This window comes from Coptis chinensis, chromosome 4 (assembly GCF_015680905.1).
Source record: "Coptis chinensis isolate HL-2020 chromosome 4, ASM1568090v1, whole genome shotgun sequence".
In the NCBI taxonomy this organism is placed as follows: Eukaryota; Viridiplantae; Streptophyta; class Magnoliopsida; order Ranunculales; family Ranunculaceae; genus Coptis; species Coptis chinensis.
This window is the reverse complement of record NC_141459.1, coordinates 62,603,950-62,627,716: the sequence shown is the minus strand read 5'-3', so window position 1 is coordinate 62,627,716 and position 23,767 is coordinate 62,603,950.

The window sequence follows — 23,767 nt, the reverse complement described above, 5'->3', positions numbered from 1 at the left end:
GTAGATTGATATAGTAAAGTTATAATCTTTATATTATGTTTTATTCAATTTCATATTGAAATAATAGTTTGATGAATCAAGGCTAAACCTCCATTAGAGAGGTTTGATGAAGCCTTGATTGTGTAGTGTAAAATCGTTATAAGAGTCTATTCTACTCTAGAAGGTCATTGATTCGCTATGAGAATGGGTTGGACTTCCTCACATGCTAGTCATTATTTGGTAGAGATTTCCATGATTGGTTAGGGATTAGAAAGACCAATTCTTACCGTAAGAACATAAGAATTAGATTACAACAATCTATGCTAGTTTATTAAGTTGGATTCAAGGTGGATTCAATTCCACCCTAATTCTTATTCTAGATTAAAACCTTAGTATTTTATAGCATTTCGTAGTTGAATCATTATTGTTAGTATCTTGTTATTAGAATTCACACCGTAGTATAATCCCACCATTACTCTCATTAGACTTTGGATAAACTGATAATTATAGAAAACTTTGAATGCTAAAGAACTAGGAGTGGAAAGAATCTTTTACTCCACTCTATTTCGATAGATTCGAGAGTTTAAATCTTTGATATACAACTGCTTTCAGATAAGTTTTAGTTTTACTTCATGCTTAAGACTTCATCGTTTATTGATGAGTAGAATTATGCCACTTTTATCTTGTTATCACCCATCTGGTGAAGAAGTAATACCCAAGGACAAGCCACCTGACACTTTCTTATTTTTTTCATTCCTTCCTTCTAAAACTTATCCATATCCCACGTATCTTCCACAACCATCCATTTTCTCACAATCATTCACTTGGACACCCTTTTCGTTTTAAGGAAAAAGAAGAAATTGCATGCTAGATTACATTCTAGGTCCATTAGACTTCACTCTTGACAAGCACCCAAAACTGTAATACTAAACCCCGTAGAGACATAGCATTTTGGTTAATTATGTGTTTAATAATCATGAAATAATGGTATTTTTCATACTTTCGCAGGTTTTCGCAGTTAACATGAATATGATGATAAAACTTGCATCAAAGTACGAGAATATTGTGTATACTTGAAGTCTTCCCACTCAGCCCCAGTGAAGCCCAACAAAGCCTGACTAGAGCCAAAGATTCCAAAGGGACAAAACCAGTGCAGAACGGGTCCACGTCTAAGAAGCAGCAAATTTCCGAAGCTCACATCTTTCAAACCTGGAAGCAGATTTTGGCAAGTGAACTGCCAGAACAACTAGGGTGACGAGCTCTACGCAATGACAGAAAGTTGTAAAATCACCACAATGCAAGCCACCACTGGACACAACACATGGACCTACTCTACATGCCCACAAGAAATGATGAGTCATCATGCATACACTTGTTGGACACCGTGCAAAAAAAGAAAAGACAAAACAATATATACATGAGTAGATTGGTGAAAAAGGAAAGGACAAACTTTGTTAATAAAAGTAATGGACACTTGTTGGACACCTTTCAAGCTTTTGTATTAGGTACATGAAGTTTTCACTTCAAATAAAATCTATTTTCTTCAAGTTAAATTCTTGTTCTTCATTATCTTCTTTTTCCTTATTCATAGCATGCATAAAGAACAATCAATCCATCCAAGGACCATGAGCTAAACTCTTCCCAAGGGGAGGATTAATGATGCTCATGTGAGGATCAGGTTACATTTTAATGCTCCAGAATCACTACTTAGAAACTAGGTTTAGATTATACATCTGATTCCAAAATGATTAAGTCCGCCAAGTTTGGAGTCTTTGATACTCTAGAATAGTCTCACGAGAGACCCAGGTTACACTAGGTCCACCGTCTGCGAGAGACCCTATATTTCAGTCCGTTAGCCCTCCTGGTTTGTCCAAATTGATGTAGAATCAAACCAGAGCTGAAATGATATTCCGAGATGGAATGTTAGTTCAACCTTTATGCTAGTGAGATAAACTTCGAGAGATGAGTGCATCTCACTAGGGATCGATATTCGATGTCGCTTCGGGTTTGTTTATGAACCGAGATGGATTAGAGTTGTAGTGGATATGGCACTCTAACTATTGAAACCTACCTTGCGTGATTATGATTCACCTTTACCTATATCTCTCTCTATTTAGTTTCTGTAGAAATCAATCATTATAATTTTACGTTACTTGCATTCCAAGTTTTAATTGACCTAACCTTGAGAAATAACCTAAAATCCTACTCACTAAAAGCTGTAAATCCAGTTGTGAACCTTGCCTAGCCTTAAGGTATGGGTGATCCCTTACTTGAGCTATGCTACCAACCCATGTGAGTAAGGTAACTTGACTAATTGAACATTTACGGACTTTGGACTTTGGACTCAAAAGAACAAAACCCTAACGGACTGATTATCAAAGGGCGACACTACACGCCTAAGGACTCTGGACATTAAACATAACAACTAGAATACATTATTGGACAAACCCCCCCTCTCCTACCCCCTCATCTTTTTTTATTTTCATTTATTTTGCAATACTAAGCGTTTCTCTTAATTGCTCATACCAACTTTTATTTTTTCGCTTACTGGAACTTTTGAACCAGATCAGAATTCTCATCCTTAGCACATTCTAAGATTGCTGTAAGAAGCTGAAGTAGTGCACTGATCAACTAGTCTCGGACGAGACTTTCCAGGGTAGTGTGCGAGACTGACCTGGAGTATCAACACTTCATTTTTCAGGCCCAAATCAGTTATATTCTCATTATTGTTTTGGAATCTCGCACCTATTCAACTAACTTCCAAGACATTCACGAGCCTCAAAGTTAATTCAGTCATTTAATTCTAATAGGTGAAGTTATGGGATGTCAAGTTTCGCATTCTTAAACTTCTCAAATTTTATCGAAAATTATTTGGTTGATTGCTATAACCTGTTTTACATCGAATAATTATATGTTGGCATGAGAATTCTTTTGCATGTATAGAATTGTCCTAAGTATGTGTGGTTCGATCATTTGACGTTAATACGCTTAATATGATTAGAATATATTTGGATGTCTATTTGATTTCAAAACCACCTACTTAGATTATTTTTTGTATGTGTATGTTACATCCATTCACATCCATCCATTTACTTTGCATGAGTTTGTCCTCGATATTCCTCTACATCACATCTAGTTGCATGTGTAGGTTGTATTTTATTATGTGTAGCTATATATTATTGCATCGAGGGACTTGTTTATATTCACGATGAGTAATATAGGGTGGCATGTGTACCTTTCCTGTGTATAACTAGCATGTGCTAATTCGTGATTAGTCATCTATTTCGCATTTCTCATCTTTAATTGCATGTTTAAGAATCTAATCACATGTTTAGGCTACATTTACGGTTACATAATAATATATTACCTGTGTTTTTCCCCCTTCTCCATAATACATTAATTACGTAAACTAAAAAAATAAAAAATAATAAATAATAAATAATAAATAAAATAATAATAATAATAATAATAAAATCCTAATAATAAAATTTCATCATAATCATATTAATAATAACCGCATAATACACCATCATCAATCATTATCTTATTCCATCAATGTCTAGCAAACGTAAAAGATTGAGGTTACCTAATTAAAGGAACGTGCTAGCACGGAAAACCTCCCTCAATTCTCTCATGTGACATGGTTGCTAGAATATTCACACGCTTTTACTCCTCCGTTAGCAACAGTTCAGAAAAATGTGGTTCACCTCCCTCCTTCCATAATTCCTAATCCTCATGTCATAATTGGTTTCCTTATGAGCCTAGAAATAAAATTTGTGTTTTGCATGACACTCTACGGTTTGGTATTAATAAGGAATTAGAACATACATATCGTCGTCGGAAATATAATAAACAAACTGCATAAGTTATCCCCTAGACATAGTTCTTCATCCGAAACCAACCTCGTCAGTATCTTCATTGTCATTATCTCCCATAGTTATGGCCGGGAAAATCCCGCGCATAGAGATGCCCTTTCGAACCTCTATCTTTGTCTTATAGAATGACCGCTTCCCGCATTAAACTTCGATAAGATTGCAGGTGATTTTATTCCCATGAAATGTCTTCGGTTTGTTACTGTTTACCATGGTCTAGACCATAAAAAACCATACAATCACCTTAGGATCCAACACAAGTGGCCACCACGTTCCACCATCCGACCGTTACCAACGAACAAGTCTTGCTTTAGGTTGTTTCCTTCACCTTAGCTGATAACGCCCCGTTTGGCTCCACGGGTGAAGCACCGAATCCCTTGACAAATGGGCGTGCTTTCGTACAAGCATTCATGATGAAGTTCGATATTCCGGAAGAAAACTACATAAATGCTTCGAAAAATTCAATTCTTTCGCCCAAGATCCCGGGAGTCCTTTACGAAACATGGAGCAGATTTATCTGATCTGCTTCTCGAATGTCCCCATCATCAACTTCGACACTTGTCTTTAGTCCGATCATTCTTTAATGGTCTCTCGACCATCAAAAGGAAACACTAGATATCATGAATGGTGGCTGTTTTCATGGGTAAAGCTATGGAAGCATACACTTTTCTCGAGAAACATGCTTCAAGAAATACCTATTGAGGTAACACTAATTCTTCCGGATATTCTAAAGACACTCCTACCAAAGCTACCTCTATGTTCGAGGTCAAACTTCGATCTAGAATTAAAAACTTTGATCCAGTCCCTAACCGGAAAAGGTCGATGCTCTTTCGGTTCAAGTGAATGATCAAAACCCAAACAAGTCATAGCCGCTTTTTAACACTTCCCCATGTCTTATTTACTTAAGCCCTCGAAAGTACTCGATTCTTATTGTCCTTTGGCATATACCAGTGCACTCCCAACCATCCAAGAGGCTTGTGCTTTCAAACTTCCCTAATGCACCTTGGCGATAACATCCAAATTTGGCTTCATGCACCGCCTAACAAAGACTCCTCGGGTTTCAACAACCCTCCTATCACGACCATCCACAAACTACAAGTCCTATCGTCAAGGGAATCTTCCGCCAATTCCTGCAAGGGCAAAGTTAGTTTCCCAACACCGCCAATATAGGGTACCAAAATAGCCACAAACCTTGTTCCGCTAATCCGTGGTTATAGCTACCAAAATCAACCCGTAAACAATAACCATGAACTTGTTCCCTCTTTGCTCCACTAGTACAATACAATGCTAATAAAACAATTGAAGCTTTCTTACGACTTCCATGAATCAATAGTCTTAAATCTTAGCATCTATCCAACAGCGATCTCTCAAATTGTTACCACATGATAAAAGCCAAAAGGGCGTGTTTCCTGGCCAAGTAGTTCCCAACCCTAAGCCCACAAACACTACCTTTGAACTTCACCAATGCACCGGATCTAGTAATCTTAGCGGGTGAGGTGAATGCCATCACCACCGCCGTTAAAGCGAGAACGTCGACAATCACATACATATGCCGGACATTCAACCGAAGAAAGCCGCGGTTGACATCCTTCCAACTCCTACCTCGCTTTATAGCGACGAAGTTGTTCCTTCCAAATCTACAACGACGGTACGGGGAAAGACGTCGATAATCCATATGTGCAATTCAGCCCAAAAAATCTGTTCCCCGCCCGTTTGGTAAAGAACAAACTGGGCGAACATTTCGATGAGATTCGAAAACCTTCAAAAATTTGACTATAAACCTACCTTTTCTCGATTCACTTAAGTATTTGCCCAAGCATGCTAAGTTTTAAAGGACATGTGCCCACAAGCGGCGAATGAATGTTCCTCAACAAACATTCCTCACAGAGTAGGTTTCCCATTCTTTGCCTACCAATGGTGTGGTTAAATACAAGGACCCGTGGCCACCATCCTGCCATACGCGTTGGGTGACAAGTTATCTTTACTACATCTGATTTTAGACCTAGGCATGAGTGTTAACCTCACTTCCCTACTCACGTTATTCAAGTAGTTAGGTCTTCATGAATTAAAACTTACCAAAGATGACCTGCGGCTCGCGGATCTCTCCATCAAGTACCCAGAGGGAATGGTAGAAAATGTCTTAGTCAAGGTCCAAGATTTTTACTACCCAATTGATTTTGTCATTTTAGATACCAAAAGTTGTCTCGTGATTCCATTCCTATCATTTTAGGATGTCCATTTCTTACTGGCTGCTGGCTCTCATCAATTGTCCGGGATGGTTCAATGACAATGTCTTCCGGGAACTTTACGTAGAAATCAATGTGTTCAACTTAATGAAACAACTTCTAGATCGACATTGAGGGTGAGATTAGCATGGTTGATAGTGCGGTATAGGAATATTTCACAAACTTTTTCCCGCAGGGCAGTTACATGATTTCTTTCTTTTGATACTCATACGAGTTTGGCGATCTAAATACGCCAAAGGATGTCCATGCATTATTATTAGGTCGGTGCCGTATTTGACCACTATTGGCTGCGTTACCCGACCAATTCGGAAGAACCTGACTCGATCTTTTCCATTGAAGAGGCAATCCATCAAGAATCCTTGATCCCCGATCCTCAACTCTTCTGGATTTAAAAGCCTCTACCATCTGATTTGAAATCGTGCATCTCAATCCGATGGTAGTCACCCAATAATAATTTCTTCCCACTTGACTACTAACAAAAAGCGTGTGATTCATGTCATTCGTGAACACCATTCTGCTATTAGTTGGACCTTAGATGATATCAAAGGGAATACACCCTAGTGTATGCACCACATCAGCCTTACATCTTGATGGCCCGGCCACCGAGCGTGGCGGGAACGTATCTATGTAAACTTAACCCTGCATGAAGGAGGTGGTGAGGGGAGAAGTTTTATGCTTTTGCTGATGCGGGTTATCATATACCATATCTTTTGATAGTGTTTGGGTTAATCCTATCACGTTGTTCCCCGAAAATTACGGCATTGGTTATCTGGAATGATAAGGATGAATCGTCTTCCTCGTCCGGTGGGAAATGGAAATTTGCATTGACTATGTCGCCAAACTTAATGTACGCTGCGTGAGGAATCACTTCCCTCTTCCTTTCTTTGACGGTCTGCGCACTAGAATGTTTAGCCGGTCATGCCCTCCCCATTTCTTGGCCCAATTTTGTTTTTTATTGTTTAAAAATTTGACTATAAACCTACCTTTTCTAGAAGCGCTAAGTTTCTAAAAGAGTTGTGCACCAAGAAGAGGAAAACCAACATACCCCCACGAAGCATTCCTTAACTGAACAATATCCTCTCTTTATCTGAACATAACGGAATTGTTAAGTACAAGGACCCCCGGTCGCCCCATTTTGTACAATGCACCTTTAGGTGATACCTTTATAACAACTGCTTTATTAGACCTGGGGCGAAAAAGTTAACTTACTCCCCCTTTATTTATATAAACAATTGGGTCTAACTAAACTTCAACCAACCAAAATGACTTTGCAGTTAGCGATCGCTCTATTAAGTATCCTAAGGGTGTGGTTGAAAAACATTCTCAAGTAAAGTGCAGGATTTTTACTATCCGGCCGACTTTGTTATTCTTGACACAGAAGTTGCTCATGATTCCATTCCCATCATCTTAGGGCCCCTTTCTTGGCAACGCCAATGCCCAAATCAATTGTCGAGATGGCTCAATGACTCTTTCTTTGGAAATCTTTTCAGAAGTTAACATGTTTAGACAAAAACAAAAGGGACAACTAGGTTTGCCTATAGAAGGAGAAGTGAAGTCCATTGGAGAGTTTGTAATTTCACATTAGTGCGGCTGACACTTTAGTCCCCACACTAGTAGATACCCCTCTTATGGAAGAAGACAAGGATCACAATTTCTACTCCCTAGACGTGATAACATCGAGGAAGATTTCCTTCGACTTTGAAGTTCTCTCCTATTGACATCCATTCATCTCTTTGACGCCATGGATCTTTAAGAAGAATTTTTCCCCTCTATCCCGCTGATTCTTCTTACCCACCTATTGAGGAATGTCTTGCATATCTCAAAGCCTCCTGATGATATAGACCTAAGAACACTAGTTGAACACCATTCACCCACCTCACATCCTCATGTCACTATTCACCTTCCATCACTTAATGTTCCTCGCCTCTCTACCTTTCAAAGAACCATCGAGTTTGTACTGACCTTTGCGTTTCTCCTATGCTTCATAACTATCTAAAACCAACTAGTGAAGAAGTAACACCCAAGGACAAGCCACCTGACACTTTTTTCATTTTTTCCATTTTTCCCTTCTCAAAATTATCCACATCCCATTTATCTTCCACAACCATCAATTTTCTCATGTTCATTTACTTGGCATTCCTTCAGGAGGACAAAGAAGAAACCGATGCTCGATTAGGTTTTAGATCTATAAGGTTTTTACTCTCATTCCACTAAGCTACATCATAGGAAATCTTGGTGCTTAATTCGCTTTGATGGTGCATTCCATGTTAATTATTTGTGGAAAGACCCACAACTTTTTAGATTATTGATATATGGGAAACGCATGTAAATACATATATATCACTTTAAGTCTAGGGAATCCGACTTTAAAAGACCCATGTTTTAAAACAAATTTTTACAAACCTATTTTCAAAAATTTGTTTGGGGGTGGGGTGTTTGGTTTTTCCATGCTTGATCACTAAACTTCCTATTCTTACCCCCACCTCGCCCCCTTGTAAAAAAAAAACGCTTTCCACTCCAAGTTTTACCTTCTTTTGCTCTAAACTCCGTTTTCTGCTTTACGAAGGCCTTTTACTTTTTTTTGAAGAATTTTGTCGAGCGGCCGCTTTATCGAAGCGCCACCGCCTTCAGCTACCATCGGACCTAGAGAAGCGCCCAGCATTGTAGACCTAGACTCCAAGCACGACCCGCCTCATACCAGCGCCGACTCGCTTCCAAACACCGGAATTTAAAATACGACGAGAGCGACTTCATTTAGTGAAGCGCTTCGCGCTCGACTTCCGGGTCGACCAGAAAAAATTCCAGTTTCCGGGTTGTTCCTGCTTCATTCGCAATTGTTCCAGAGCTTTAGTTCGAGATGACATCTCCTATAATAATACCGGAACAGCCTTTCAAAGATTTGTTTCAAAGCACTACTTATGGTGCTTGGTTTCAAGCTGGTGATCACACGCCAGTAAAGTTGGAACCGCTTATGGTTCTTGCTAGCATTTGTTCTTGGACTTGCCATGCCCACGGAAATACAAGACCCATGGTGCTATTGGGTAGATAATATGTATGTCTACACTTACGAAGTTTTTGCATGAGTCGTATGGGGCGTGCATTTTCAGATCGGTGACCGCGGGAATATAACGCCGCCTCTTGGTAGCCCGGCCCATGAACATAGGAACTTTATGTTTTTGATCATGCTAAACATTTTAGGGGAATTACATTTTTCTTCGGTGGAATGATGCCACTTTGTAGCGCCTTCCCTTGCTTTAGCCACGCGGACGTGCCATGACCTTCCTAGAACTTTGATGTCTAGTTTAGCACGAATTTATAGCATGAGGCATAAGTATCTTCTTATGCCTATATTAGTTTGCCGTGATTATACTATGTTTCTTCCCTATTTTTTTTTGCTTCACTTGGACTGGGTTGGGGTCGACATTGTGAGATCCACCAATTCTATTATTCGATCTTTCCGCAAACGACTTGGCAAGCAGGAGGATACAACCTCATCGGGGTTGCACCTTACACCCCATCCCACCAAGTGGCGCTTAACGTTTAGCATCCGTAGATGATAAATGGCGGCAAGCTTGGCAAATTATAATGGCATGGCAGATCGGCGGTGAACCTCACTTCTTTTATAGAAGAGGAGGATGACGAGTAAACGCTTGGAGTGGAGGTAAGTTTTAGTTTTAGTTAAGTGTACCGCTATGTCCCAAGCAATTTAATTTTGTTAACCCCATAATGGGTGGAACTCTTATAGAGTCATACGGTTTTTATTTCCTATATTAGTATGTTCTAACTCTTGTTTTGCGATGTTCCAAAATTTCACGCATTTCCATGGTATTTTTCTACCCTCTTTTATTTAAATGCTTTGAGGACAAAGCATGCTTCTTGTTTGGGGGGCATAGAACACGGTAATTAAGGCATCCGTAGGATATAGATATGTATAATATGCATTTGTTTTCAAGTTAAAAATTTCAAAAATATAAATAAATAAGTTTATGCTATACACTTAGGAATATTGGTGTTGTTTTTTTCTATGCTCTTAACAATCTAGAAGTCTCACGTGAAGCTTTTGTATCGTAATAATTGTTGTTAGAAACTTAGGTTAATATGTAGGTAATAATCTTTGCATCTATCTATAAATATATTACATGAGTATCTATGATTGTTAGTAGTAAAAGTTTCTCAAATCTAGGCTAGAGTACTTATTCTACAAATCCTGCGGAGAATATAGCCTAAAGCCTTATATGAGCTAAATATTTGAGAAATGACACAAGGGAGAAGTAAAATCCGATAGAGAAATCACACGCCCACTTGCTTGATCACTATGCCATATCCTAAATGAGAATTTAGGCCCTCTTTGGATCGATATAGCCAAAAATTCAAACCTATGAATTATTTTCCGCTAGTCGCCTCCTCGAGCCTTTCTTTAGCCTTCCATAAACCACAATTCCTTTTACCCTGTTACAAAACAAAACAAAATAAAAATTCAACTTACCCAACCTAGAATAAGTCCGAGAATAGAATGAGTGAAGAAAAGAAGAAGAGAAAACCCGTGTAAACAAAAATTAGTTATTTGCTTCAAAAAGAAAAGAAGTTTCCATCCAAAGAAAAGAAAAGAAAAAGAAAAATAGAAATAAATAAAAACTCCAAAAATAGAATAAAAGGGAGTCAAAAGCCAAAGAAAAGAAAAAAGAAAAATATGGCTAATGATGGAAACAAAGTATAGAAGCAAAAGAAAATAACAAGGTTTTCTAAGTTATATAATATGAAGACTCTATTATCTCGGACTTGTCCTTTGTATATCCATTTCCTTCCTTCTTAAACCATCTCCTAATCCCCTGAACACCTAATAAAGACCTCTAGCTCAATTAGGAATAGGTTAGTGTGATAGTAAGTGGCAGTTGTGTTTGATCGACCCGGCTTCCTTGTGTGTCATTGAGATTGTAAGGTAAAGTGTGCCCACCGCATTAATCGGAGTAGCGAACTTGAGCGAAAAATCGTGAGTGATTTTTGTCTTGACTTTTATGTGAGGACCTACTTAAGGACGCTTATTCGAAGTTTTCAGAAACGGACCTGCTAAGCATTTCATAGCATTACTCATTGTATATATGTTTATTCAGATGATTGATTATTATGCATATATTAGCTTAGGTTTCGGCATGATTATTCTCAGATTCAATTGCTAGTGAGATGTATAGATAGTTGAGACATGAATGAGAAAAACAATAGTTTTATTTCTTAGTCGTTGTAGTATAGATGAAGTTTGTGAGTACCTTCACGAAAAACTCTCACGAGGTTATAACTTCGTCCACTAGGGAATTCCTAGTGGTTTAAGGCCTTGTTGCATATGGTCAATGCAATCGCGACTCAAACGAGTAGATAGATAACTCCATTTTTTGGTCACTTATTCTAATTTCTCATCTTTGCTTGAGGACAAGCAAAATGCTGTTTGGGGTGGTTGATAAGAGCCCAAAACTGTAGTTTTAACCCCTTAGCAAAATCATACTTTTAGACCAATTATGTGAGTAATAAGTAAGAGTTAATAATCGATTACGTGTTTTATGTATTTCGTGCTTCAAAGTCAATTATGTGCGTGAATGTGCCACTTTTGATGAGATAAAGGAGCAATGGTTGGTTACTAAGGAGTTCGGTGATTAAAGGCCAAGATTCAAGAAGACAAAGCCTTTGTAAAGCCCCTGGTCAAAAGATGAAAAGTCAAAGTCCACGCAACTAAAACAAGGGTAGACAAGATGAGAAACTCCAAGACCATATCTTTGGACTCGACCTTGGAATTGGGCCTACCTTATGTCAAAACGACCGCCTCGAAAAGAGCTTTCCAATGGACCAAGCCTTGACCCAATCAGAGGAGCAGAAGTGGACGAAACATCTATCGAAGCCAACTGCAGCTGAGGAGCCCATTTTGGACTAAAGAAATTGGGTTTTGGGCCCGATTTTCCGCCCAAAACATGGCTCCAAGCCCATGCACGATTTTGATCTGGAAGTATAAAACAAAAGCTTGACTCTTTGTTAATGGCAGTTAGGTTAGGAAGCTAATGTTAATGGAGTTTAGGGTTAGAAAAAAGATAGATCTAGATTAGTTTTAGATCTAGATCTAGTTTTGAATCTCCATTTTATTAGTTTTCATTTCCTTGTTTTAATTTAAAGTATTAAAATATTGTTATTGCTTCATTAGATAAATCAAGTAGTTTATTATTGATCAAATTCGATTTTGTCATTTATCTATTGCTTAGATCTAATTTCATTTCTTGGTTGTTACTCATTTCAGAAGTTATTGATGTTAGATTTTAATTATTGTTTGTTAAATTTCATAAAGTTAGAATCTTTAGATTTAGTTGTCTTAAATTTATAATTAGTTTTAGTTTAAACACCAAACACATCACTCTCACTGTTCCTTGTGTTTGAATAATTGAATTCTATTTAAGTCTTGAGGGTTTAAGAGTGGAACGAAATCCTTACTCGTTGTATTGCATGATTATGTTTTGAGAGTAAGAAGAATTGATTTAAACGTAAGAACGGTAGGATTACGTATTAGTGTTCTTGTAGCATTAATATTTAGGATTCTACTGTTTTTACGGTTATCACTAGACAATCTCAAATTAACATATAAATGGACATAATAAATGCAATTATAAACAAATAGTACCAAAGGACAACAACGATATTTAAATTTCATAGTTAAATTTCTTTACTACAATATTTAGAAGCATGATTCAATATTATTCAACAAATACTGAAATCAATATTATTCAACAAATATTTCTCAAATCAAAATTATAGTTAAATAAGAGAACTAAATCAAAAATTATTCAACAATCATTAAAATCAACAAAATCAACGAATTTCACAATTCAATTCGATTCGATTCGATTAGATTTGAGGAGAACGGAAAATATAATGAGAAAGCTAGTCTTTCTAATTAGATTTGAGGAGAATGAAAAATCACCTTATTGAGTAAAACACCTTTGACAACGAAAGAGAGGGTGGAATCGCCTTAATCTTTTTTCGTTTTCAGCTTTAATCTTTCTGAGAAATGAAAAAAAAAAATGAAATGAAAAAAGAAAAAAGAAAAAAGAGTGGAGTCCAAAGATTTAATCTTTTTATTTCGTTTTGGGCTTTTCTTAGTTTATCTTGGGCTTTTCTTTTCTGAAGTATTTCAAACAAAAAAAATAAAATAAGCGAGACTTTTGTAATAGAAGCGGCGCTGGTTATGGGTCCAACGATTCGGCGCTAATATCCGCGTCTTTTAACATGTCTTTTATTAACCAATATGGTGTAGTGCTTGTTGATTTGGTGTGGAACGAATCCATACTCTTATATTGCATGATATGTTTGAGAGTAGGAAATTTATTTAAGCACATTGATTATTAGGATTATTATTATTGTTTTACATTGATTTTTATATCAATATTTTTTTATGTTTATCAAATATAAACACCAAGAACATGATTTTCGGCAGATGGTGCCATTTGTTATGACCTAAAAATCTCTAAGTAATCTCTCATATTTCTCTTCACTCTCTGGTTTCTTCTAGGGTTTTCTCAAGGATTTCCCCTGTTTCTGTTCATTCATCTTCTTATTTTTATCATGTGGCCCTCCACCCTTAACCTCATCCATCCATCCTTCTTGCCATTCTACGCTCGGATTTCCTCCATGTGTTCCTTTCCCTATCTAGTGTCTTTTCTCCTTATCCATTGGGGCCTACTCTATACTCATTAATCAAGGGCCCGAGTTACCTTAGAAGCCCCATCCCCCAGTCCTCCACCTCAAACCTATGGGCCTCTTGGGTCTAAATAAGGTCGTAACTGGTGGATAGACCCAATCAAGCACTTCTTATCCAGAATAGAGCTGAAGGATAAAAAAGAGACGCGAAGGTTAAAGCAAACTTCCTAGAGATACACTATCTTAGGTAGGGAACTGTATCGAAGAACTTCAGTGGACCCTTACTGAAGTGCCTCGGGTAGCACCAAACACAAGAGGTATTGGTAAAATTACATGAAGGGGATTGCAGCAGTCATTCCTTCGGGAGGACCACGGCTCACAGGCTATTAACACAAGAGTATTTTTGGTCACACATGAAGAGAGACATGGTATAGTATGCAAAGAAATGTGAGAAGTACCAGAGATTCTCTAAGTTCATATTTGCACCTGCAGAGCCATTACATAACATGTCAAGTCCGTGGCCTTTTGCCATGTGGGCAATGGATATAGTGGGGCCGCTTTCCATTGCCAGTGGTAAAAGAAGATTTATGCTAGCTGATAGGAAATTAACTGACCTAAATAAATAAACTAATTAAACCGCAAGCGCATAGCTATCGTTGAAAATAGTTGCGGCGAACGAGTCGATCTCACAGAGATTGCTATTAGGGACAATTGAATACTAAAATATTACCTCACCTAATTCGACAATGTTGTTTTATAGAAATTTGAAATTACTATTAACTAAAGCTAATTATTTTAACTACATTTATGAAAATAATAAATTAAACAATTGAAATTAAACGAACGATTGGAGAGAAATACTAGGACTTTAGATTCCGCCACTAAACATTTTAGTAAATATTTTAAGATTAGGTTTCAATGTTTCAAATTAATACGAGAAACATCCGAATGAGAATTCAGTGTTTCTCGGGATTTTATCGTGACAACGCTATTGTTACATAAAAGCATCTTCCAAAATTCAGCACTAAAGATCAAACGTAAAAGATTACTCGTCTTTTTACGGCACAAATAATATCTAAATTTAATATTTGCAATTAAATCAAGCTTTGATCAATAATAATATATATTCAAATGACTAAGGATGCATGACATACAAAGTGAAAGAATAAACTACTATCAATCGTGAATATACTGAAAGAAGATTAATCGATTAACATCTAAGTGAAATCATCAACCCCAAACTCAAAATAATAACATCAGGGCTAGGGCTTCATCTTAGCCCTAACTAATAGTTTAGCTGCACATGATAATTGAACAGTAAACGAAACAAAGGATAGAAGAACTCATTGTCACGGTGAGCTTGTTTTCTCCGCAGTCTCGATTTCTGATCACTAATCCAGTTCACTAAACTGCTCCAAACCCTGGCTACAAAAGATGTAACCTGTTTCAGCTTTGTGAGACTCCTCTCCTGTTCTCCCTCTTCTTCTCTCTCAAGCTCTCTCTAGCTTTATTATCTTTTCTCTACTATTTCTTTCCTGCGTTCTGGAGAGCTCCCTTCCTCTCGGTTTATCTGGTCTATATAGAGGTTTTGTTTTTCTTTATGTGAGTATTCGGTTTTCATTTGAATGGAAAGTTCTAATTTGTTTTTAGCTCACGCAAGATTCAGAATTTGGTCGAAATTAGAAAAGTGTTGGTCTTTGTTGGACTGAAAACATGGGATTGGTCCAATGATCTGGTGGTATGCAGATTAATGGAAGAATGGATAGATTGGCTTGTTTAGTTTTGGAAACTTGGGTGCGTGTTCGATTTGGTCACTGGAACTTGCGGGATGGTTTTTTCTATTTCTGTTCGTGAGAATGAAGGAGGAAGGAAACTAATCCTTTGATCCGGTAGCTAGGAACTATGGTAGGAAGGGCTTTAGTGTATATGGGCTTTTTGGTATTTGGACTTTGGTGTTAAGAAATGGGATGATTTGGTAGTGCTCAAGACATATCAAAGGCTAACAAGACTTCCTTTATACTGGTCACATGGGTGTACTTAAGCTCATGGGCCATTTACCTTTTATTCCTTTGTTGCTTAGTTGGGCGCAAAATAAAAATGTCCAAACCAATAACCCAAACCATAGCTGATCCATATCAAACAAAGACAATATATTAGCTAATACTTGCACCTGCTGAATTGAACAATCTAAGCCAACCAAATCCTGAACTCCCGCACTGACCATTCCAATTCCTACCAATATCGACACTACTAATCAAGTCCACTTCCATTTCCTACAAAATCACCAAAAACACACTAACTAAATCAAACAAATTAAATAAACGAACTAACTAATATAAAATTGGGCATAAATAATATAACATTTACGTGCTTATCACTAGCAGCGCCCGATTTCACCAAGTGGGTGGAAGTCGCCCCCTATATCAAGTGAAATAGGAGCAAGTTACTAAATTCTTTTGGGAAAATATCATATGCAGATTTGGGCTGCATGCCATCATCACGAACAATGGAACTCAATTCACTGGGTCAAAAGTGCAGACATTTTTGCTGGCTTACAAGGTGAAACAGGGATTCTCTGCCCTATACATTCCTGAGGGTAATGGACAGGCTGAATTATCCAACAAGACCATAATGAACAACCTCAAGAGGAAGTTGTAGGATAGGAAAGGGGCATGGGCAAACGAGTTAAACTATGTCCTATGGGTATATCACACCACACCGCAGACATCCACTAGCGAATCACCTTTCTCATTGGCATATGGAGTTGAAGTGGTAATCCCCTCAGAGATGGTGGCATCCACAATGAGAACTAGAGTCATGGAAAATGAGACTAATTAGGGCATAATGTCAAAGGATTTGACTAGGCAAAACAAAGGAGAGACACAACTTGAATCAGATTAGAGGAGTACCGCTAGCATTTGCAGAGACAATATAACAAGAAAGTGAAGCCGTGTCAATTCCAGATAGGGGATTCGGTACTGCGTAGGGTGACCATCCATAGCACAAGGAGAGAGAGCGATGGAAAATTGGGCCTAAACTGGGAAGGGCTTTATATCGTGGTAGAAAAGGGAGGGGCTAGATGATTAGCTCCCAAATGTGCATTTTATTACCCTTACATTACTGCATTACAACATTCCTTATGTATAATGAAAAGACAACTCATAGCTTTTATTACTTTTCTCGGGTTACAGAGAATTTCAGACCACTTATCATAAAAATTGTGTCTTAACACCAAAAAGAGCCTTAATCACGCTTATTATGAAGACCAGAAGCTGCTATGAAAAAGTGCTGAAAAAGTCAAAGTCAATGGTCAAAGTCAAAGGTCGAAGTCCTCAACTCAGAAGACCAGAGATGGATGCCCTTATCTCAAAATATGGCATTCTCCAAAACCTATCTTGGTCAAGAAGAAATCAAAAAGGAAAAGGAAAAGCAAAGATAAAAAGTGAAGTGTGAGATGTCCCAATTATAGTGGAGAAGGGCAAATCAGTAAAAGACAAAAGTAAGGGTATATAATCTAAAAGTTAGGGAGAGAGAAGGCACCTAAACTTAATCTAGTGTCATGTAGGATTTATTTTCTTGTCTAGTTTTTCATTCAAGTCATTTACTTTCTTGTTTTTCAATTAAATCTTGTTCTTGTTTTTACATTTTCAATCAATCAATCTTCTTTATTTTTTTGTTCTTTATTTCAATCTTCATTTAAATACTTCATTTCATTGTTTTGAATCATTTCCATCTTAAACAACTTGAGTTTCAATATTTTTCATTCATAAACTGAACTAGATCTAAACTAAGAGTCTACCTTCTTCCTTCAAACTCCCATCATTCAAACTCTAAACAATCTAGGATGAACCACATCAAAAACAACTTTGAGATGCTCCAACTTAGCCTACTTCAAATGGCGCCACCGTCATGGATTGAAGGAGCAAGAGTGATTGATTGGTTGAGCATCTAAGGAGGACGCACCATTCTCACCTTTCCATTTATATTTTTATTTTATTTTTTTGTTGTTTTATTTCACTGCTTTTTCATCACTGACTTATTTTTTTGCAAATCAGGGTTCAGGATCAACAAGCCGGAGGGAGCGATCAACAACAGCAGGCGAGAGGAGCGACCGCCCAGGCACCTCCACACACGCGTGTGTCTAATCTTGTGCCAGTTCAGTTGTTCTTTTATGGATAGTTGAACACCAGGCCTGAATTTTGTAATAAAGTAGGATAAACCAGTGGAACTTGTTTGTAATAGTTAGGAATAAAAAGAAAAATGAAAAAAATTAGGAAAAATGTTTTTTTGATTGATTTTTGTGGTTGAACATGAACTTGGTTGAAGTTGTAAACTTACCTTAGAGTTTTCATTACCTTGTTGTAAACTTAATCATGTGCCACTTTGAATCAGTTGTTCTTTTATGGATAGTTGAACACCTTTGTAATCCTGAATTTTGTAATAAAGTAGGATAAACCCTCTGGAAAACTTGTTTTCAAAAAAAAAAAAAATAAAAAAAAAAAAAAAAAAATTAGGAAAAATGTTTTTAAGATTGATTTTTGTTTGGTTGAACATGATGTTGAACTTGCAAAGGATTTCCTTGTAAACTTGGACTTGGAAGGATTAGAGTTTTCATTATTCCCGGTACCGGAATTCCTTTGTTCGATGGTGGTCTATGCCCTGTTTGCAAAAAGAGGCAAGTCTTTTGGGGAATCATCGCCGCAAATACTTTGAATCAACTTTTGGTAATCAACAATTTTCTTTAAATATATTTAACTCTACTTAACCGTGTGTTGATAATCTATTGGTAAATGGAGTCTTTGAGGTGGGAGAAGCAGACAAGCTAGTTTTGTAATATTAATAAAATAGAGGATTGCAAAAGTTAAGGAACCTTGGTTCTCAAAGGAGGATAGGATTTGCCATTTTTGCGCTTGTTTGCCTTTCAAAAAAAAAATTAATAAAAAAAATAAAAAAAAAAAAAAAAAAAAAATATATATATATATATATATATATATATAAATCAATCAAAACTAGTTAATCTATTAGATTAGTTTAGTATTAGTTAGTTATAAATTTGGGCCCTTGAAGGCAAAGTTGTTTAATTGTCAAAAACCCGACTTGTGGACTTTTTAAGTATACCTTTATTGTAACTTAAAACAGGGTAAAGCTCGAAAGGTTGGGTCTGATTCTCAGATCACGCGCCAACCGACGTTGCCTTCTCCTTAAGCAACATGTAAGCACGGTTTGAGAGGTAAATTCATCCTAAATTGTTTAGAGTTTGAGTGAGGGAGATGTGAAAAAGAAAGGTAGATTCTTGTAGGATTAGAATAGTTCTAAGCTAAGGAAACTTGAAAGCTTTGATTGTTGTATGCAAATGAATTGAAAAAATGAAGGGGAAAATTAATTAAAACATTGAAATGAAACCAAGCAAACAAGATTAAAACATTGAATTGCAGAACAAGTAAACAAGATTAAAACATTGAAATGAAGAACAAGTAAACAAGATTAAAACATTGAAATGAAATAAAACAACAAGAAAGTTAAAACATGAATTGAAAAGAAAGAAAAAAAATTAAACAAAACAAATGGTTTCGATCCTAAGACAATGGATGAGTTTCTCTCTCCCTTGCTTTTTGCTTATATACCCCTACTTTTGTTTTTTACAGATTTGCCCTTATTCATTACAAACTAGACACCTCACACTTTCACTTTTGCTTTTACTCTTTGGTTTCTTCATGACCAAGGTAGGTTTAGGGTGAAAAGTCCTCATATTTTGAGATAAGGGCCTCCATCTCTGGTATTCTGATTTGAGGGCTTTGACTTTTGACTTTGACCATTGACTTTGACTTTTTCAGCAATTTTCCATACCAGCTACTGGTCTTCATAATAAGCGTGATTAAGGCTCCTTTTGGTGTGAAGACGCAGCCTTTAGGATAAGTGGTCTGAAATACTCTTTAACCTGAAAAAGAAAATAAAAACTATGAGTTATCTTTTCGTTAAGCGTAAGAGGGACTGTAATGCAGCAATATACGGATAATAAAAAACACATTTGGGAGCTGGTCACCACCCCCAAATAGAATCTTGCTTAGCCTCAAGCAAGGATGAGAGAAAAAACTAAGATCACAAATGAGTGATTTATTATCAGTTATACCAATCTCGTTTCGCAGAGTGTGATTGCATTGACCATATGCAACAATGCCTTAAACAACTAGGAATTCCCTAGTGAACGAGCTTTAAGCCTCCTGAGAGTTTTCCAATGAAGGTATTCACAAACTTTCTCTATTTAGTACAAAGGGTCTTGTTTCTTTATTTATTCTCAGAAGTTCATACATCTCATTAGCGGGGAATCAGGACAAGCTCCTTTGAACTTAAAATAACATATATACAGTAATTTAATCATCTAGAGATAAATGCACAAAACATGATCAATGAAATGCAAAAACAGAGTTGTTTCCGAGGCTTTTGGAAAGCTTCCTTATGGTGGGTTCTCACAGGGGTGTGTTACAATCACAACTCTCTAATAGATTCACTCAAGGTTCGTTCTCTCAAGTGCAGTAGGCACTTATATTCCTCACATACTCAAATGACGTCCAAAGAAACTGGGGTCGATTTATCACGCTTGCCACTTACTATCACACCATCCTATTCCTAATCGAGCTAGAAGTCTTTTATTAGGAGTTACAGGGCTAGGGTGATGGTTTAGAAAGAAAAAGGAAGAGAAAAACAAAATCTGATAAGACAAGAAACTGGGTCTTCAAGATACTTGTAACCAGAGAAGAACCTCGTTTTGTTCATTTGCTTCTGAATTGTGTTACATTCTTTTAGCCCTTTGGCTTGGTGACTACATATGTTCTTGAATTTTGGGAGTTCTAACTTTGCTTTTGTTTCTTTTTGTTTTTGATATTGTCTCCTTTTGATTTTGAATTTTTGGGAGATTCGATTGTTTTGACTCCTTTGATTTTTGGAGTTTTGGTTTTTGATGGGTCTTTATTTTCTTCTCTTTTTTTTCTTTTTTTTTTTTGAAGAAAATAACTGTTCTATTTTTGTACAAGGTCATCTCTTCTCTTTTTCTGATATCCATCCAGTTCTTAACTTTTCAGCTGGGTAAACTTTTTATTATGTGTTGTAATGGTTTAGGGATTTTTCGTGAAGAATAAAAAGACTTTTAGAAAGGGTGAAGGCTCAAGAGGGGTAACTAGAGGAAAACTATATTTTTGGGTTTTTAACATTTATTTTGCTATATCGATCTAAAAAGAGCCTAAATTCCCTCATAAGATATGGCGTGGTGATCAAGGAAGTGGACGTGTGGTCTTTCTATCCGGATATCCTTTGTGCCATCACTCAATAATCATTCAGATGAGGCTTTTGGCTAGATTCTCACAGGATATGGAACTTAATTGTTCTAACCTTGGCTTTGTAAAGTCACTGCTATATACAAACAAATGCTGATGCATGCCATTCATGAAAAGATGCAGAAATTATTGTACGTATATTAGTCTAAGTACGAAGAACAAGTCCTTACTCTATTGCTATAATGAGACTTCTAAACTTTTTATTCATCATAGGAAAAGGAAACAAAACTTTTTAATTCTAAATGGAAAAATATTTTTGGTCTTTTTCGAACAAAAATTTTAGAAAGGAAGAAATATAATATATAGAAAATGCATAGTTTTTGCAAAATGTTACTATACCACCCCCAAATAGAACTATGCTTTGTCTGTAAAGTATGGCGATACACCTGTATTTTGTTCTTCATGATGAAAATACGCCACCCCCAAATAAGTTTGGGGCGTGGGTTGTTTGATATAGAACGAGAAATACAAGGTTTATTATACGAAGGATATTTATTCTATTATAAAATCTTTTTGTGTTTTTGTATTTTTGAAAACATGCATTAAAGAAAAATGGAAAATTTTGGCATGATGTATCTGTTTTACCATCTACTCATATACCAAATTCCACAAGAAAAACAAAACAAAATAAAATAAGTGGATAATATTAAGCATAAAATTAAACTTATACTATGTTATACATGTGAAAAAGACACAGAAAAATAAATAGATCCAACTATACGGACACTAGGAATCCTAGTCAGAATCCGTGCGTGACTCGTCTCGACATCTAGAAAATCCTTCTCCTTGCTGACGTCGAGGCCTGGCCTGTCTATCACTACGTAGGAGCGCATCTCTGATGCTCTGCAGTGTTCTAGTGACATTATGTTGAAAACGTCATTGCTCCTGCTGGAAGGACCGCTGCTCCTCTCTGAGGGTCCGCTGTTCTGCTATAATGTTACCCTGAGTTTCCCTGAGCAGGTGAAGATATGAATGCAGAATCCTCTGGCCGCCATGGAAGAAGTGAATTCCATCCATGGGCTGAGTGAACTGTCGAGTGGCATCTTCAGCGAAGTAATCCACCTTCTCAGTCGGGCGTGCTTGCTCAGTGGCTCTGGTGGCAGGTGGAAGCCATGACTTCTGGTCGCAGTGGGCATAGATAGGACCTGTGGTAGTGTCCTTGACCTGCACTAGGGTGTCTGTGGCATGGAACCCCTAGTGCTACATGATCTTGGTGACCAGCACTAGTAGAGGGGCAGTTGACTTCTTCGGTTTACAAAGTTGCTCGAAGATAAATGAGACGATGCAAAAGCTATTCTTCTGCTCTTGAAGAATCCATAAAAGATGAAGCATCGCCTTACCTATATCCGAATGGTTGGCCGACCCTAGTAGGTTGTATGTCGTCCACTGAGATACTGCTAGCTGGTTCCTTCGTAGCGAACTCTAATAAGCGCAGTGAGACTTGGGGTTTTTAACCCCATCGAGAAGTGTCTCTACCATCATCATGTCGATGGTCTTCCCGTTTTGGGACTGTTTCATCTGAACATAAGCTTTCAGAGGAATCCTTATAACTCCACTCACCACCTCCTTGGTGAGCTCCAGCGAGCGGCCATCCCTAACAACAGTAATGCGGTCATCCTCCCCTTTAAGCATGCAATTATAAAACAAAAGAGTAAGAGAGGGAGAATAAGCCGTATCTTCCAACAAAACCAAGAGTTCCCATCCTCTTCTTCTAATCTCAGCCCTGAAGGGCACTTCGAACAGATCAGAATAGAAGAGCTCTTGAAAATTTTGCTTCGGCACAATTTTAAGAACTCAAACCATTTAGAGTGGGGATTTAAAAAATTGGGGATTTGAGTTGGAATGGTGGTTGAAAATGGGGTAGGCTGTAAAAATTTGGAGTGCTGGTGAGAATAGGTGTAGGAGCAGTCACGAGTTGGATGGGGGCGGGCGCGAGTTGAGTGGGGCAGCTAGGGATGGGGATTTTCATGAGGAAAAAGAAGGGAAATGGGCGGTCACGTGGGCTTTATGGTTTGATGGCACGTGCCTCATGATAAGAGCCCAAAACTGTAGTTTTAACCCCTTAACAATAATACTTTTAGACCAATTATGCAAGTAATAAATAAGAGTTAATGCTGCTTACGTGCTTTTATGTATTTCCGGCATTGGAGTCGATTATGTGCAAAAATGTGTCACTTTTGCAAGATAAAGGAGCAACGGTTGGTTGCTAAGAAGTTCTGCGATTAAAGGCCAAGATTAAAGGAGAAAAACCTTTTTAAAGCTCGGTCAAAGCTGAAAAGTCCAAGTCAACGCGGGCAGAAACAACGCACAAAAGTCAGCAGAACTTTCGAAGGCCATATCTTTGGACTCAGACTTCGGAATTAGGCCTACCTTATGTCAAAACGACCGACTTGGAAAGAGATTTCTAATGGTTCAAATCTTAACCCAATCAGAAGAGCAAAAGTGGACAAAAAGTTTGTTGAAGAAAAATCTAACTGAAAAGGCCTCTGTGGACTGAAGAAATTAGGTTTTGGGCTCAATTTTCCGGTCCAAAACATGGCTTCTCAGCCCATGCACGAAAAGGTGGATTTTGTCTCCTCCATTTCAAGACACAAAGCTTAACTCTTAAGCATTCTAGTTTTTAGGTAGCTATTAGCCAATAATTTTAGATCTATTTTTAAACTCCATT